Source organism: Saccopteryx leptura, chromosome 13 (genome assembly GCF_036850995.1).
Source record: "Saccopteryx leptura isolate mSacLep1 chromosome 13, mSacLep1_pri_phased_curated, whole genome shotgun sequence".
In the NCBI taxonomy this organism is placed as follows: domain Eukaryota; kingdom Metazoa; phylum Chordata; class Mammalia; order Chiroptera; family Emballonuridae; genus Saccopteryx; species Saccopteryx leptura.
This window is the reverse complement of record NC_089515.1, coordinates 13836028-13852909: the sequence shown is the minus strand read 5'-3', so window position 1 is coordinate 13852909 and position 16882 is coordinate 13836028. Positions and strand designations below refer to the sequence as shown.

The following is a 16882-nucleotide window of genomic DNA, read 5'->3' as shown; positions in this document are numbered from 1 at the left end:
CTATTATTTCAGCGTCTAATCTTAACCTTGTCACCAAAGGCAAGACACACTGGAGAGTTACTCAATAATTCAAGTTAATATCATCGAGTTGTATCTACAAAAAAGCGGAGATTGATGGAGTTGAATATTTTTTCCAATATTGTCTGTGCCGTCAATTCAAGAGTGTATTTCAAATGATCTTAAAAGCAAAATCTATCTTAAAGATAAAGACTATTTCTATTTCTATATACTTAAAGCCTGACGACCAAAAAATGGAAAATTTAAGTCCCTTGTTGCAAAGCAATGGGATTTTGGGCGTATGTGGGTATCATTTTCTCCGTCTCTTGGCTTTCTGGCCTTGACTCATAATGTACGAACTTCCAAGACCTTAGAAGAATGGATGGAAGTTTCTTCCTTCTCTCCTTTGCTGGCTTTTCCTCATGCTGGGATTGCTAGAAGAATGTTAAGCTACAGGGATCCATCTTTTCTCAGCTAGCCTGGCCTTGACCACACCTTCTTCACTCCAGATGACAAGCACGGGGCAAGCCCTGCCCTGTGGAGGGCCCCTGCATCCGTGTGCATCTCAGGAAAGAAGAACAGAAGACTGACTTGGTCCTAGGTTCAATCAGCTTATTCGAGTCTGGCTCTACTAGCAATACATTTCACAGTTAGATTTCCATTTGACTTCTGGGTCTATTTTGCAACTTGTACAGCAAAAGGCTGTGACTCTTTAGCCCCCTAGAGCCCCAATGATTTGCTCTGCTTGACCAAGAGGACCAGCTTCACTGCCCTATTTGTTGTGACTCCACTGGAGCCAGGCAGCAAAGTGGTGACCAAAGCCCTCCTTGCACCTTTACTGCTACTCCAGCCTTCAGTCAGACTGGCTGGTTCTGGCTGAGAGAAATGACTTCTGGATTAGCAGAGGCTGGGACGTGTTGGTCACTGTCACCGTACTCCTGGGTTGTTGAGCTGCACCTGATTAATTCAGTAGGATCCTTCTTTTGTAATGTTTAATAATGATTCTGTGCTAAACACAGGAAAACAGCCTGAATTGATTTAAGGCTCCCTTAAACTGACAGAAATGAGTTTGTTATTTTTTGGCATGAGGTAGTTAGGACTGGTAGAGTCAGGATTATATAGAAGTCTTCAGAATCTTTACTACTTCATGACTATTCTTGCTTTATTGGAAAGGAATTGTTGCCAACACTCTTAGAAAAGGGCTGGGATGCAGAAGTTCTTAGGTTTATTGACTCGAACAACTAATTTCATCTTTATTGTACTGAGATGTTTCTAATTGTAAAATAAACTTTCACTGGCCGAGTAATCTTATAATCATCGCTACCATGGGACTTAGATTATTCAATAGCCGCAAAACTAGTAGAATATTAATGAAATTTTATGCCCCAAATCCATAAGATGAGGATTTTAAAACAATGTATAATAAACTTAGATGATCTAGGTATGGGAATAAATTGAATTAAATATATTTTCTGAATATGAGAAGCCACAAATTGATGTTTAAGATAATGATTCGCTTTTCTTCTTTAGAAACTGATGTGATTAAAATGCTTCTTACTGGTAGGCTCAAGTTGGACTCTTATGAATAAGCTCAAGTTCTCAAGTTTTGAATTCTGAGGACTTCTATCTGAAGAAAATGGGATGTTTTTAGCTACAATAATTGATTAAAAGGAATTTCTGGGGACAGAATATAGTGGTGAAATTAGGTAGTCAAAGATTTAGGTAAATTTATGGGCAAAAGCCCCTTTAATGTCTTCAAACTCCATGATTAATAATTTAAAGCCAAATTTAGGGGCACTCCACCCAGAAAGAATTACATTATCCAATTTCTGTTACGTTATCCTGAAGTGTAAGCAGCAAACTCATTAAAAATTAATGAGGTAATCAGACAAGTTCTATGAGTGTGCGTGAGCTCCTCATTAATGTTTCACAAGACAGCATTAAGAAAGACTAAATAGACCGCACTAGATTTAGATGTAATAAATGGACTTCAAAAGCAAAGCAACTTAATGACCTTCCAGTAAACACCAAGACTTGGAACAGAAAGAACGATGTTAGAAACCTATCAGCTAACTGTTTGGCTGCATCTATAACAAAAAAAGTGAAATAAAGTATGATCAATGATTTGCTTAATTTGATAAATATTACTGTGGAGCCTGAAATAACTGATTGGATTGTCATTAACTGATTAAAGTGCCCAATTCTCCCTTTACTAGGAACTGTTTGACTAGGGCATGATTTCTCAAGACCAACACTGTCAACATTGCGGCCTGGCTAAATCTTTGTTGTGGGGCAGTGTCCTGGCATTGAAGGGGATTTAACAGCATCCCTGGCCTCTACCCACTGGATGCCAGTAACATCGGCCAGCTGTGACAATCTAAAATATGCCAGACATTGCCGAGGGTCTCCTGACACTTGTACTCAACACTGTGGAAACAAGTCATACCTGTTACAAAGAGACGAGAACTCCAGGGAGACAAACAGCACATTTCCAGTGGGGGTGGAGGTGGGTGGGGATTCACACAGCATTAAATGAAAGGATTAACTTGCAATTATTTGGTCCATTTGGATTTCGCAGACAATTAAACCAGTTAATTCGAATCAAAATTTCTTCTCCCGGATTCGACTTATCAGGATTGGCATCTGCATTAACTCAATTAGTTGACTAACTACTGGGTGTATTTCCAATTTGAGCTTCAGGTTTCAAACTCGGAAATACCTCCAGTGCAATGATCAGGGCTACAAAGCAGATGAAGCAGCACTCACCAGCGTGATTATATTTCTTGGGCCTTGTTATACTGTGCGTGCACGTGCACACACATACGCACTCCTCCAAAGCTCCTCCCCACTGGTTTCTGGTTCTCACTGTGGTCTCTGCACTGCCCCCCTCCCACACCTACTCGTCTAACTTTGTCTGACCCAGCCTGATTTACCAGATACAGTAGCTTGATAATTGAAAGGATCTGTTTTAGAGCGAGACAACAACGTTTGAATTCTTAGTAGCAAATGACCACATTTCTCAGCTTCCCATAAAGCTAGGGCTCAACTGATATGTAAACAGAAATTGATGGGTGTATCTTCTGGGACTGCTCCCTAAAGGACACTAACTTAGCCAAGAGGCCCTCTCTTTCCCTCTTTCCTTATTTGTTTGTTGGGTTGTTGCTGTAAGAATGAGACGGCACTCGGACTCCAGGTGTGCAGACTTTATTAGAGGAGAAAGACCTGCTGGGGCGCTCCTCTGGAACAAGGGCATGGGTTACAGACTAGGGGCGAATTTTATAGCGTTTGGGAAAGCCTGAGGGGGTACTGAGTCAAAAGTTCTGGTATGTTCTGGTTTTAGGATTTCAGCTTTCTGGAATGCTCCTTCTTGGGCAGTTGATCAGCTTTCTGGAACTTTTCTGCCTCAGGGGTGATTATCCAATCAATAAGTAAGAGTGAGTGAGGTCAGGCAGATAAGCGGAACATCAAAAGGGCAGTCAGGATTCCTGGTAAATTCCTGTATCTATCGGTTGCCTGGCATACGGATGTAAAGGTGGTGCTCCAGCAGTCACTTTTTACTATGAGTAGACCTTGAGGACAGAAGCCACACACAAAAGGCGGCAGAGCAGAGAAGAAGGGGCTTCAGTCTCTGACTGGCCACGGAACCACCCTACAGCCACTAGACTATCAGCCTCTGAGCTGCTGCTCGTGGAAGCCACTATTACTTGGGATTACTGATCTACACAACCGAACCTGACCTTGACCATTCTTTGCAGCTGCTGAAGGGGATTCCACTGTTGTGGAAAAAGTAAGATAAAAGCAGAAGCCTTTTTTCTTAGAAGACAAATTTTTTTAAGATTTAAAAATCCCCATTGAGTTATTTTGCAGAAGCAAAGAGCTACTCAAAATTGTATTTCATAATTCTATTTTGTGTTTTTTTACACCAATATCCTAAAAAATAACATTTTGAAGCTAATTGATAAAGCAAGGGATAGAAATCATTATAATCCTTGTTAGTGTGCTTCTGTGAATGCCCAGAAAGGAGTCCAACACAGGATCTCCAAATTCACTCAGCCTGTATGTGTCTACTGAGCATGTAAAACACTAGAGGCACTGTGTGTGTGTGTGTGTGTGTGTGTGTGTGTGTGTGTGTGTGTGTGAGAGAGAGAGAGAGAGAGAGAGAGAGAGAGAGAGACACACACAGAGAGAAAGAGGGAGAATTTGAGATATAAACCCTACACACAAAGAACAAAATGAACGTTTACTGGCAGAAAGCAATATAAAAATGATAAGGCCAATTTTGGGGGGAAAAAAAAGCTAAACTAAAAAAACAAAAATAATTGCCATGTAACAGCTCTGTGTGGGGCCATGTGGGTTCCTGAAATATCAAGGGATCACTTTATAAAGTCTAACCACCATGCTGTACCACGGCAACCAACACGAAGTAATACAGAATGTAAACTGTAATAGAAAAACAAAATTAAACAAAAAACAATTACCTAAAGGTGGAGGAAAATAAGCCCAAAATTAACAGTTTAATTTTCTTTGTATTTTTTCATGTTTTCTGTAAAAAGCATGTGGTTTTTGGTCAGGAAAAAAAGAACTGTATAAAATTTTTAATATTGTTTAAAAATGCAGTTGTTCTAGGCAAGGGATTTGGAGCCAAAGCCCTCCACCCACTATGTCCTGGGAATTCTTGGCTTTCTGCAGCCCTTTTACATAGCTGCTTAACATTCTTCCGTTGATCATACTGGCTTTAGTTGCAGATTTTGAACCCATTAAAATGCAGATTCAATGGAAGGACAGTAATTCTTCATCAGGAATGCTTATGGGCTTTCAAAAAAAATAAAAAATCCTGGTTCCTATGTCCAGCAATTTTGATTCACTCAGTCTGAAATCGAACTAAACTATGCAATCTTCACTCCCCACGTCATTTTGATGTGCACCCTGGGATGCGAACTATTGCTTTGGGTCATTGTTAGTTATTTGAACCTTAAATGAGGATCCAAAGAAAAGTTTGCTAGGGAATGAGGGGACATAAAAGGGCAGTAGCACCTCTAACGGAAGGGATGTGAGGCAGTTGGCATTGGAGAGAAGCTCCAAAGGCTGCAACTTGATCATCCTCCCAGAGCCTTGCGTGCAGAGATTACAGAGAAATAAAAGTATGCAAATATGCCCTTTATGGTGTTTCAGCTTATTGGGACAATGAAGCAGCCACGCCCATGTCTCAGAGAGGTAGAATGCAATGAACAGAAAGAGAGAAAAAGTTTGGGCCTTCTGATGAACAGTGTGAAATCATCGTGAATGTGTCTCATCTTTGAAGGCTTAAACCAGGACCAAAGGTCTGGGGACAGTCACTGGAGAAACATCCAGAGGGTGTGATCTAAGTCTCCAGACATCATTTGAGAAATGGGAGACGGTGTTAAACGTAGGACACTGCTACCTTAGGTGATTTAGGGGACCCAGCTGGGACTCATCACAGTTCCAATACAGAGCCAAATTCGGCTCCAAGGTTTTCATAAGTGACTCATTATGAATGGTGTGTACACATGCCAAGCTAGGTCCTAATCTCCATCTTTGTTTATCACTGACAAAGGAAGATAACTATTGGAGTGATTTTTCTCTCTTATCTCTTGCCAAACAAAAGGAGATCCATCATCAGCCCTAAATAACCAATTGTTTATATTGGTAATTTTTTGAAAGCTCTTAAATCTCAACATTCCACGGTGTTACAGTAATTTCTTCTTCAATTCTTAATTAGAGCCTCACTACTTGGAAAATGAGAATATTTTTTATTGCAAATTGAATGGTAAATAATAAATCTTATAAACTTAAACCAGGAATCAAAGCCCCACTGAGTTAGGAGGAAATCGAAGGGCTGTAAAATATATTTCATTTATTTTCACCAGGGCGATGTGTGACTCTTCTAACGTCAGGCTTGGTCTGCGATCTCGTCATAGTGGGCTGAACTTATGCAGATACTCAAGATGAGACATTACATTGTAAATTACTGGTTATACACACCGAGTTCTGAGGCTTACAGATGTTCAATGCATCAGAGGGGAAAAGGCCTTCATTAAATACCTTTACATGTATCAGCTTCTGGAGCTTAATCTCTTAAATTTAGTTTGGAAAGATTTACTCAATTAAAAACAAACTTTTTAAATATCTAAGTTAAAAGCAACTAAAGAACTTCCTAAACTCAACATGATGAAAATTAGAATTCTTTGTAGGAATGGGGACCGATTCCTTAGTGCCCTCGTAAGCCTGCATATTTCCTTTTACTCATCCCTAGAAATAAAAAAGAATTAATTTAGGAAAAAGCAGCCATTATCAATTCTTATCCGGGGTAGTAATTACCATATTAAGTATTCTCAAGGCATAGAGCATTGCAGTATTGCTGGTAGATGAATATTTTATATTAGCCTCGGTAAAAATGAAAGACTTTCTCTTACTGGAAGTACCACGGTGAGTACTTTAAACAATCACAGAAAAGCTTGTTTGTAACTGCATGACATATGCGTCTAGACTCTAGAGCAGTGGTAGTCAACCTGGTCCCTACCGCCCACTAGTGGGCGTTCTAGCTTTCATGGTGGGCGGTAGTGGAGCAACCAAAGTATAAAAAGATAAATTTAACTATAGTAAGTTGTTTTATAAAGATGTATTCTGCCAAACTTAGTGAAAATCCGACATAAAGTACTTGGTAAGTAATTATTATTATATGCTTTAACTTGCTGTAACTCTGCTTTATAAATTTTATAAAGTAAAGTGACTTCCCTACTTTATAAAACACCATTACTGTGGAACCGGTGGGCGGTTAGAAAATTTTCCGAATAACAAGAGATACAAAAGTGGGCAGTAGGTATAAAAAGGTTGACTACCCCTGGTCTAGGGCAGAGTCATACGGTGATTCTTTCTTTGGGAGAACAAACTGTAGTGCCTTCAGTGACAAGTCTTCCCTACTAGGAAAAAGTGAAGAAAAAGCTGTCATCTTAAAATGAATCATTGAACACTACTATCCAGTTAGAGGTTTTATTACTGTAATCGCAAAAGGCCAAAGACCAATATCATGTCCTATCACAGCTGCGGCCGGTTAACAACCTTTTAGAAGAAACTACGTTCCAAGAACACACACCAAAATAATTGACGTCATCCGCAAAGCGAAATAGTACTCTGCAGTCTCCGTCAGCAATCCTGAGCGGTGGTGGGTTATAAATAACCTCATTGAGCCTCCACCGCCACTTCTGTCTGCAAAGCAAGCTCTGCTCTGCTAGACTGACCTTCTGAATAATGATACCCAACTTCAGTTACACACTAGAAACCACTGACATGCTTCTGAAAAATTTGTTCATAAAAAAACAAACAAACCTAAACTGCTAAGCATGTCTCTTTTCAAAGCTATGGATAATGTCTAGTTTTCAGGATGCCGTCAAGCTATGTAATCTATTACCTCCCCCCTCCCCCATTAAATAGGTGTGTCCCCAAATCATGCTACCTCCTGCTCTGTGTGCCTAGCGTAATGCTGGGTATATTGCTCAGTAAGGACCACGGAGTGACAGATTGTTCAATGGCTGCAGGGTGGGTTAACTAGGGTAGGTGTCCAATTCCAAGTGAAAGATAGTGACCCCACTTTGAACCCTCCTGGCAGCAAACCAAGGAACTCACGTCGCATCCATTCCAATTTCTGCATGTTATAATGAAACACTCTCTGAAACTTATTAAAGGGAGAGAAACCTTGATTTAACACTTCTGGCATTGCCTTCCGCCTTTGCTCTCCTTTCTCCTCTCCTCCTGTGTCCTCACCTCCTTTCCCTCTCCTCTCTATTCTGCACTATATGCATTTATTGCTGGTACTGAGCCAGGAACTGGGGCGCATGCAAGAGATGTGTTGTTGTTGTTTTTCCCCACAGCCTGCCTCTGAGGATTGCCCCCAGTTTAGCAAGCCACCTTTTATAATAGTGACAGCTCTCTGCATTGCATGCTCACTTCATTACAGATGCCTTATATACAGTGCATTTGAAAGGAGGTCATTTGACCACCCCATTTTGTAGATAGGCAAACGGCCCAGAGTGGTTGATGAACTTGCCAAAGGTCACACAGCTAATGACAGATCTGGGCTTCAAACCCAGATTTGTTTGGATCCAAAGCCAATGTTTGCTCCACAATAATATTCTGTTCCAAGAAAGGACAAGATAAGCTCTGGGTTGTGAAATATATACCACTATACTAATAAGGGGGCATTCCTCTTCTGAAGGAAGGTTTCTCTAAGAATGTGTGCCTTGCTTTGACTGCAATTTATACAGGCAACACAAAGCACATAGGACGTATACAGCATGAAAGGTATTAGAGCAGTGCTATCCAATGCCTAACCCACAGACCAGGGCCGACAGGTATACTACGGATTCCAAGTCTGTGGTAAGTACAGAAACTGAGAGTAAGCACGGAGAGACTTCTACAGCAATCTGACAGAGTAATATGTAATAATATACAATAACATTATTGTAATAATAATGTGGCATTATATTTTGAGATTTCTAAAAATCTATTTGTCCTCGTAGTTCATTTTAAATATATTTCACAGAAGTATCAGTGTACATGGACGGGGCATTTTTAAAAACTAGTCCTTCACCATAAAATAGTTTTAGAAGCACTGGGTTAGGTCATTCTGGATATAAATGTGTAAAATTTAAATCATGTCAGCAGGATATCAATACGATTTTCCAGGAACACCACTAGGATACCCAGAAGAGACCTTCTCTCTTTCCTGCACCGATAAACTTTTCACTGATGACTGGGCCCCTTGCCATGGGATTTGGGAGCATAGGACACTCCCGGGAGCATGTCTGCCCCAGAGCCCTCCGGCACCTGCCTGGCACAAAGGGGATGTTCAGTAGGGGCTTGGTGAACGGTGAATGAAACCATCTGTGATCAGTGACCCATGAGGCAAAAGTCTCTCCTGAGTTTTAATCTTTAGTTCTTGGTGGAAAAAAAAAGAGCTAAGTGTGGACATAGTGGTAAACCTTCCAGTACTTTTGACCACAGGACCGCCACGGAAGATACTGTCAAGGGTGCCATTTATACGCTAGGTTGATTGAGAATTGTGTTCTTCCCTTACCTTGGTTGGTATTGCAGAAAATAATCCAAGGCGACGCGATCTCAGGGCTCCTCTGTGGGCAGAAGAGACACATAATTTGGTACTTGGGAAAGATATCCTGGACAATTTATGTACCCAGGAATCGGAATTGGCTTATTCATGACTTCTCAGGGAAGTCATGCATTTAAGGAGTTGGTTATTACAACTGGTGATAAAATGCTGCCGCTGGCAGAAAAGGCTATTTTATGAAAGCTTTTAGCAGAGAACTTTCCCCACACCCTGAACGAGAAGATGCGTGAGATTTCAATTGCATGTGTCACTTCCTTATTCTCAGACATCCTCGGCTTTTATGGTGACACCTTAACTGAAGTCGATAGGGTTGATTTTCTGCTGGGTGGTGACAAGCATGAATCCTTCACAGAAAAAATCCAAGGCAGCAGAGCTGCGTGGCTGGCCCTGTCCCCGGAGACCAGCGGCGAGTGTGCAAGACTGCTCTTTTATCTGTGACTATAGGAGCCAACAGGATGACTCAGAGGCCGGGGGAAAACACGCTCCAGGGATTTCTTCCTTCAGTCCCACAAACGGGAGGAAGATTAATGGCTGGCAAAGTCACACGGCAGATTATAATTCTCTCCAGGCAGGTTACAAAGGTGCACTGACAAATTCTGTGAGGTGGGGTGGATGAGGAAAGGGGAAGGCTATGTAGCTACTCTCAAAGCCATTTATCAGAGAAGAAAATATCTCTCAGTAAAATGACACCACGTCTAAAAATTTCTCCCCGGCATCTCTGTTATATACTGGAATGTGAAATAAATGTGCACCATAATCAGAAAACAGAATTATGTGCAAGAAAAAAAATGTAAATATTAGATACATATATTTAATACAACAAGCTGGCTGTTTTAAACTCTGAAATAAATCAAGGCTAAAATTTCCTATTCGGTTTGCTTGTCTGTTTGATGAATTACACAGACTGGCAGTTTTATGAATGCCATAAGTATCCTGCTTTCGGATAAAATATGGAATATTTATTTTGTAATATAGATAGCAGGACCTCAATATTTTTCTAAAAACTATATCTGTATTAGAGAGCTATAGATGAGGAGATGTTCCTCCTGGAATAGTTATCAAACATAAATTTGTTGGGTGTGATAGGGTTCAGGGTATGCTATCCCCAAATATGGCACTTTGCCATTTGAGAATGGCAGGAGGAAAGTCACGGAGACCCCCTTCTCCCTGAAAGCAGGAGATAAATCTTCCAGGTGAAAGGTACCAGGAGGAAAAAGACATCTTATAATCAGAGAGGGGTGTGCGAGACTGAGAAATCTATACCGACAAACCTTGTTAAACTGACCTTTATTTTCTAGCTACTTCTTCACCATTCACTACTACCCTTGGCCCAAATCACTCTGTCTTGTCAATTCTTCACACATTCATTGTTACTTTGTCTAAAAGGTATGTATATAAAAGCTTCTTGTTCTGGTCACTTCTTTGGGTCTCCATTCTCTTGAGAAGGTGCCCATGTGCATGTAAAAACATCCACTACATTTGTAAGCTTTTCTCCTCTTTGTCTTTGTCCGTTTAATTTTCAGACTCAGCCAAGGACCGAAAAGGAGTTAAGAAAAACTTTTTCCGGCCATGGCCGGTTGGCTCAGCGGTAGAGCGTCGGCCTGGCATGCGGGGGACCCGGGTTCGATTCCCGGCCAGGGCACACAGGAGAAGCGCCCATTTGCTTCTCTGCCCCGCCCCCTCCTTCCTCTCTGTCTCTCTCTTCCCCTCCCGCAGCCAAGGCTCCATTGGAGCAAAGATGGCCCAGGCGCTGGGGATGGCTCCTTGGCCTCTGCCTCAGGCGCTAGAGTGGCTCTGGTCACGGCAGAGCGACCCCCCGGAGGGGCAGAGCATCCCCCCTGGTGGGCAGAGCGTTGCCCCTGGTGGGCGTGCCGGGTGGATCCCGGTCGGGCGCATGTGGGAGTCTGTCTGACTGTCTCTCCCCGTTTCCAGCTTCAGAAAAATACAAAAAAACAAACAAACAAAAAACAAAAAACTTTTTCCTCCCCAATAGGTGGACTCTCACCTTTAGCTGGATAAACCAAACTAAGTCAGTTCAGCCACTGACTGAGGCGTCACGGTCAATTTACAAACCAGATGTGAACTTTTAAGTTTCCACTGTACAGTTTAAGAAACAGATCAAGGCCAAGCACCATGGAGTTTCAGTATGATCTTCGCTGAACTAAGAATTGTTTTCTTCCCTTTCACTAATTCTGTAAAGTAGTTGTACATTTTATTCTGGGGAAGAATGACCAAGGCATTTGTGGTTAATTAGTAGTTGTTCAAAGTAGGAGAATAGAATAAAAAAAGAAAGAAAAGAATATTGTGGATGTAAGATGTGGGTGCAGGTCAAAACTTTTGAGATTCCTAGTATAAAGTCAATAAAGTAATAAATGTATAATATATGTTATTCAATGTTGCATAGTAAAAAGTAATTTAAAGATTTCATGCTCAAGCTTTGCCTTTGCTGAACTGTTTTTCCAACTTAAGGCTAACCACAGGAATCAAGACATTTTGGAGGCACGGCATATCTGCATAATCAAGAAACTTATGCAGGTGTGTTTTATCTTGGCTCCAAAAATAAGAACATATATTTATTCTCTAATTTGGCCAAAATATTCAGCCATCTTTTTTGTTAGTTTGCTGTTTTTTAAAGTGTGGAATAGATAGCAAATCACAGCTTAGGAGGGATGTACCTCAACCTTCTCTCATCTCTCATCCCCAGAAGAAAATCAATCTCACATTTAAAACCTGTATAATATTTAAAAGGAAGATCATAATTTTCCTAACTCAATTAAGTAGTAATATGAAAGGTTGAGGCCTTCAGGACTCTTGAGATAACAAATGACGTGGGAGGGGGGGAGGTAGAGCCTCCTTCCTCTGCTAGCCTCTAGGCATCTAGTCCAAGCTTAAAAAGAGGCTTTTCATTCAACCTGGTAATGGGAAACATCCATCACCTCTGTCTCCTCAGTCCAGCCTTAAACCCTTCCTCAAGGGGAGAACATTATTAAATGTTTAAAGAAAACTGAAGTCACAGAACGGACATTGCCCCAGCTTATGAGAACATAGATTAATCAATGAAGACAATTTGTACATTATCTTTGGAATGTGGACATTTTAAATATTTCAAGTCCTCAGAGCCTACTTAAGAACTGGTATTGATAAATGATGTATTTACAGTAAGGGGCCAATATCAAAGTTAGTTCGTGTGCCTATCCCAGATCAGGTACATGATAAACATTTGTTGTACCAATGAATGTTGGTACATTAAGTAACATAAAAACCATAAATAACATAAAAACTATCAGATACTTTAGAAGCATTAAAGACAACATTTGACTAATCCCAGAGCAGTATGTTTACTGTATTTATAATTTAACTAATAGGTAAGATCACATATATTTAGTTTATATTAAAATATAAATATTTATATTATTAATGCCATTTAAGAAAAATTCAATATTTATAATGGTATATACTAGTTTAATTTGAAATTTTATTTAATGTCCTTAATATATCTTGAACATTGTGTACACTGTAGGGAATCAATATACCCTTTGAGTAAATGTTTTGAGAGCTCAGGAGTAATTACAGGGATCTTTTACTGATCTAAAAAATAAAAGAGATCCAGTATACTAATTTTATACATGGTATAATATCTGTATTATCTCAGGTCTTTCTGCACCGTGACCCTCTTTCCTACTTCTTTGGACTGAAAATTTTACATTTAGTTAACCTGAACTTCTACTTTGGGGTAAGAAGGGCATACTACTTCTTTTTTGCTTGTTAATATGAAATTGTGCATTTTTGATAGAGAGGTCATGTGAGCCAACTACTGCATTGGCAGGTGAGCTAGCTTTTTCTGCCAAATGAGTCAGCTGAGATGGGAACATTAATTTATCTGAATGGCTATGAGTTGACAATAACAGAAAGAGGAACTGGTATAGCTTAATGGAACAGCTGTCAAGAAAATGTAGGTTGGGCATGGTGTGATTTGGCAAGCATCAGAATGTTTCCATGTTCACAAGATCGGAGTTTCCTACTTTGGACTGCTGGCCCTTGGATCCCTCTGCTAAAACAAAAATACTCCTAGAGAAGCAATGCTTCCAACTATCATCAGCTGTTAATATCAGATTGAAATTGCTGATATTCACAAGTTTTGACCTACCAAAGCGATAGATTTATTTAATCTAACACCATACGTTCTTAGGGATGGTTCATCAGATAGCTTGTTACTGAACTGAAGAGAGAGGACAAGAAATCTCTGAGACAGAGAGAGCTCTGGAGTATGAAGTATTACCCAGAGTCAGCCATGTTATCAGGACCCGAAAGCACCTTCATCACGCTGGACGAGAACTTTTCAACTAGTGCGCCGCAACAATTTTTATAACATGCAATATTTGACTATTTAGTCAGGGGCACTGACCTCTTTTCCCTTAGATTGTCAAGTAATAAAAAATGACAACAGCCAAAACAACAAAAGCCATCTGGTGTGAATGAATCAAAATTCTATTTTTTTTTTGTCATATCACTAAAAATATGTTATGTATTATATATAGATATAGTACATATTGTGAGGTCAGTTGGCAATGGGGAAAGGTCATGTGAGGAACCAGGCCTGGGAACTTTGGCTGGAACTGCCCACACTCATGAGTGCCTAAAGAAACTTCCCAGGAGCCCTTTGAAAAAGAATGACTGTCTGTCAGCCAATGAAATTTTGCCATGTCATATCAACTCACCTTCACCCTCCCAACCCTATAAATTACCCCCAAGCGGGAGAATCCGCATAACTTCTCTGGCCCCCATCTTGCAGACCAGAGAACATCGTCTGGGAAGCACTCTACTAAATAAAGCTTTTGCTATTCCACTTCATGGCTATGCCCTTCCTTCTTCCTCGGCGGGGAAAATACCTTACATTTGGTGCTGAAACCCGGGAGGAGTTTGAAGCCTGCTGGGGCTGCTCCTTTCCCCTTCCCTTCTGAGGAAGAACCAGGATCTACGACTTTCCACCCACTTCGGCACACAGTGCGGTAAGTACCCTGCCTCCAGCCTCCCCTCAGTTCTTTCCGTCGAGACTCCCTGTCTGTAATCGCAGCTGCATCAAGGACCTCTTTTCCGTTCCGAATGCGTGTGTGCCTGTGGAGATGTCCCGGTCACTCCCACTCTACCTAACCATCCAGTGGCCAGAGTTTGAGTTGCGGGATGCCAATTCTCATCTCTGATCACTCCAAGGGCTGAGGGTGGCCACAGAAGTACAGGAATCTAAACCTGATCCAAAAACACTGCTGGAGTGTCTTATCTGGAATCTCTCCCTCCCTGAAGAAGAAGAAACTGATTTTCTAATCCAATGTGGCTGGGCCACAAAACCCACTAGATAATCGGACCAGGTTGCCTCCTGAAGGGACTTTCGATTTTAACACCCTCACCAACTTAACTATTGCCAAAGAACTGGGAAATGGTTGGAGATCCCTTACATTCAGGGTTTCTGGCATTTGTGCTCCTGTCCTAATTTCTGAGCCACCTGTTCTATGGCGCAGGCCCTTTTTGGCTAGAGAAACTTCACCTAAAACCTCCGCTCCTGATCTTTCCTCCTTCGCCGACCCCCAACTCTCTCCCACTCCTGCCCAACCCCCGGGAGCACCCCTCTCTTGGAACCGCTCTCTGCAGACCTTTTCTGCTAGGGTCTCTTCCCTCTAGGAAGCCCCCTCCCCTGCTGGCCAGGAGCCCTCCCTTCTCCACTGAGTTCTTAAGCCCCTCCCCCCTCAGGTTTCCTCCACTGGCCATTGACCCTCACGCAGGTTTGCAGGGTTCCTGACCCCACAGCCCAACCCTGATCTTCTTGCAGGAAGGCCTGGCCCTGTCCTGTCTCTGGCTCCAGCGTTTCCAGCCGGATCTGGGTGCCGGGCTCCCCAGGAGCCACCCCTCTCTTATTCTCAGCCTCCAAACCCCTATCCAAGACCTGATAAACAGGGCATTAAAAATTACTAATGGTAGCAGCTAGTAGAAAAAGGCCAAGGCTACTCGCCAGACCACATGCAGCAAAAGATAACACTCCAAACCCAGGCTCTTGTGGCAGCCCTGAGGCGGGCAGAGCAACAGGGGCAAGGCATAGAAGGTACCCGACCCAAGTTTGGACCGCAAAGAGGATCCCCACCAGGAGCTTGCTTTAAGTGTGGCAAGAAAGGTCACTGTGCCTGGCAGTGCCCCTGCCCAAGGCCGCCCACGAAACCCTGCCCTAACTGCAAGCAGCCTGGTCACTGGTGGAGCGATTGCCCCTTTTGGACAACAGACTCGTCCTCAGCACCTCTATGTGGAGGACAAGCCACCCAAATGTGAGGCCAAGCCAGCCAGGGTGGCCCACCACTCGAACTCCTAGGCCTCATGGATGACTGACACAGCCTGGACTCGAAGACCCCCATCACCCTCGCCAAGCCCAGGGTGATGCTGCAGGAGCGGGTAAGTGGACACAGGGGCTACCTTCTCTGTTTTGCCATCACACTCTAGTTCCCTCACAGGTCTCAGTTATGGGAATGGATGAGACCCCTTCCTTTCCCCTTCGCATGCCACCCCTGACATGCAGTTTGGACGGAATCCCCTTTTCACACTCCTTCCTAGTTATGCCATCATGCCCTGTACTCCTCCTGGGTTGGGACATTCTACAAAGTCTCAGAGCCACTGTCCAACTGACAACATCTTCCTCACTTCCAAGGGCTCCTCCATAATCAATATTACCCTCATTTCTAACCATGTCTCTCGCCTCAAGCTTGCCTCCATGCAGACTGCTGGCAGTCGGAACCACTGGGCCCTACCCATCTCTGGCTCATCAAAGGGTTGGGTCCTGCAGACCCTCCTGTTGCTCCTGTCCCTCCCACCGGGAACCTGCCGCCAGAGTGAGCTAAAGCAGGAAGCAATGCTGTTCAATGAGACCGGCCCAATGGAAGAAAGCATAGGGGTCCTCCACCGTCTGCAAGAGAAACTACACAAGGACCTCTCCTTCTACAACCCGCTTAACTCCTGATGGCAGCCACCCATCCTCACCCGGGCTGCCCCTAATTTTAGGTTCTCTTCTAATTATCAGCATATTACTCATATCTACTCCTCTTTTTAAAATTCTTACAAGACCACATCAGCGAAGTTTCTCGAGTCACAGTCAACCAGATGTTCCTACACCCATATACGCGACTCCCCTCAAAGCCACCACCTTCTGACCTCCTCTCCCCACGACACCCCTAACCAGCAGGAAGTAGCCAGGTGAATAGTGGCGCCCCTATCTCACATAAAAGGTCAGAATGTGAGGTCGGTTGGCAATGGGGGAAGGTCACATGAGGAACCAGGCCTGGGAACTTTGGCTGGAACTGCCCACATCCATGCGTGCCAAAAGAAACTTCCCAGGAGCCCTTTGAAAAAGAATGACTGTCAGCCAATGAAATTTCGCCACGTCATATTAACCCGACCACCCTACTGACTCTATAAATTACCCCCCAAGCGGGAGAGTACGGGCGACTTCTCTGGCTCCTGTCTGGTGGACCAGAGAACATCGTCTGGGAAGTGCTCTACTAAATAAAGCTTTTGCTATTCCACACTTCGTGGCTATGCCCTTCCTTCTTCCTCAGCAGGGAAAATACCTTACACATATAGTTATATCTATATATATATACATATAGATATAGTTATATATTATATTATATATAGTATATTATAAGATACATTTTTTGGTGTGCTACAGAATTTTAGTAGTTAGCTTACGGGTGTCATGAGATGAAA

The 16882-nt window shown here is 42.5% G+C and overlaps 1 long non-coding RNA gene across 1 annotated transcript in view; it reads right to left on the bottom strand.

Moving 5' to 3' along the window:
* The window catches only part of LOC136384480 (uncharacterized), a 47260-nt gene that overhangs the window by 23811 nt on the left and 6567 nt on the right, over positions 1-16882 (bottom strand). Inside the window, exon 2 of the long non-coding RNA XR_010747609.1 lies at positions 9092-9143. This is a non-coding gene — a long non-coding RNA (uncharacterized lncRNA). The remainder of the gene's footprint in view (positions 1-9091; positions 9144-16882) is intronic.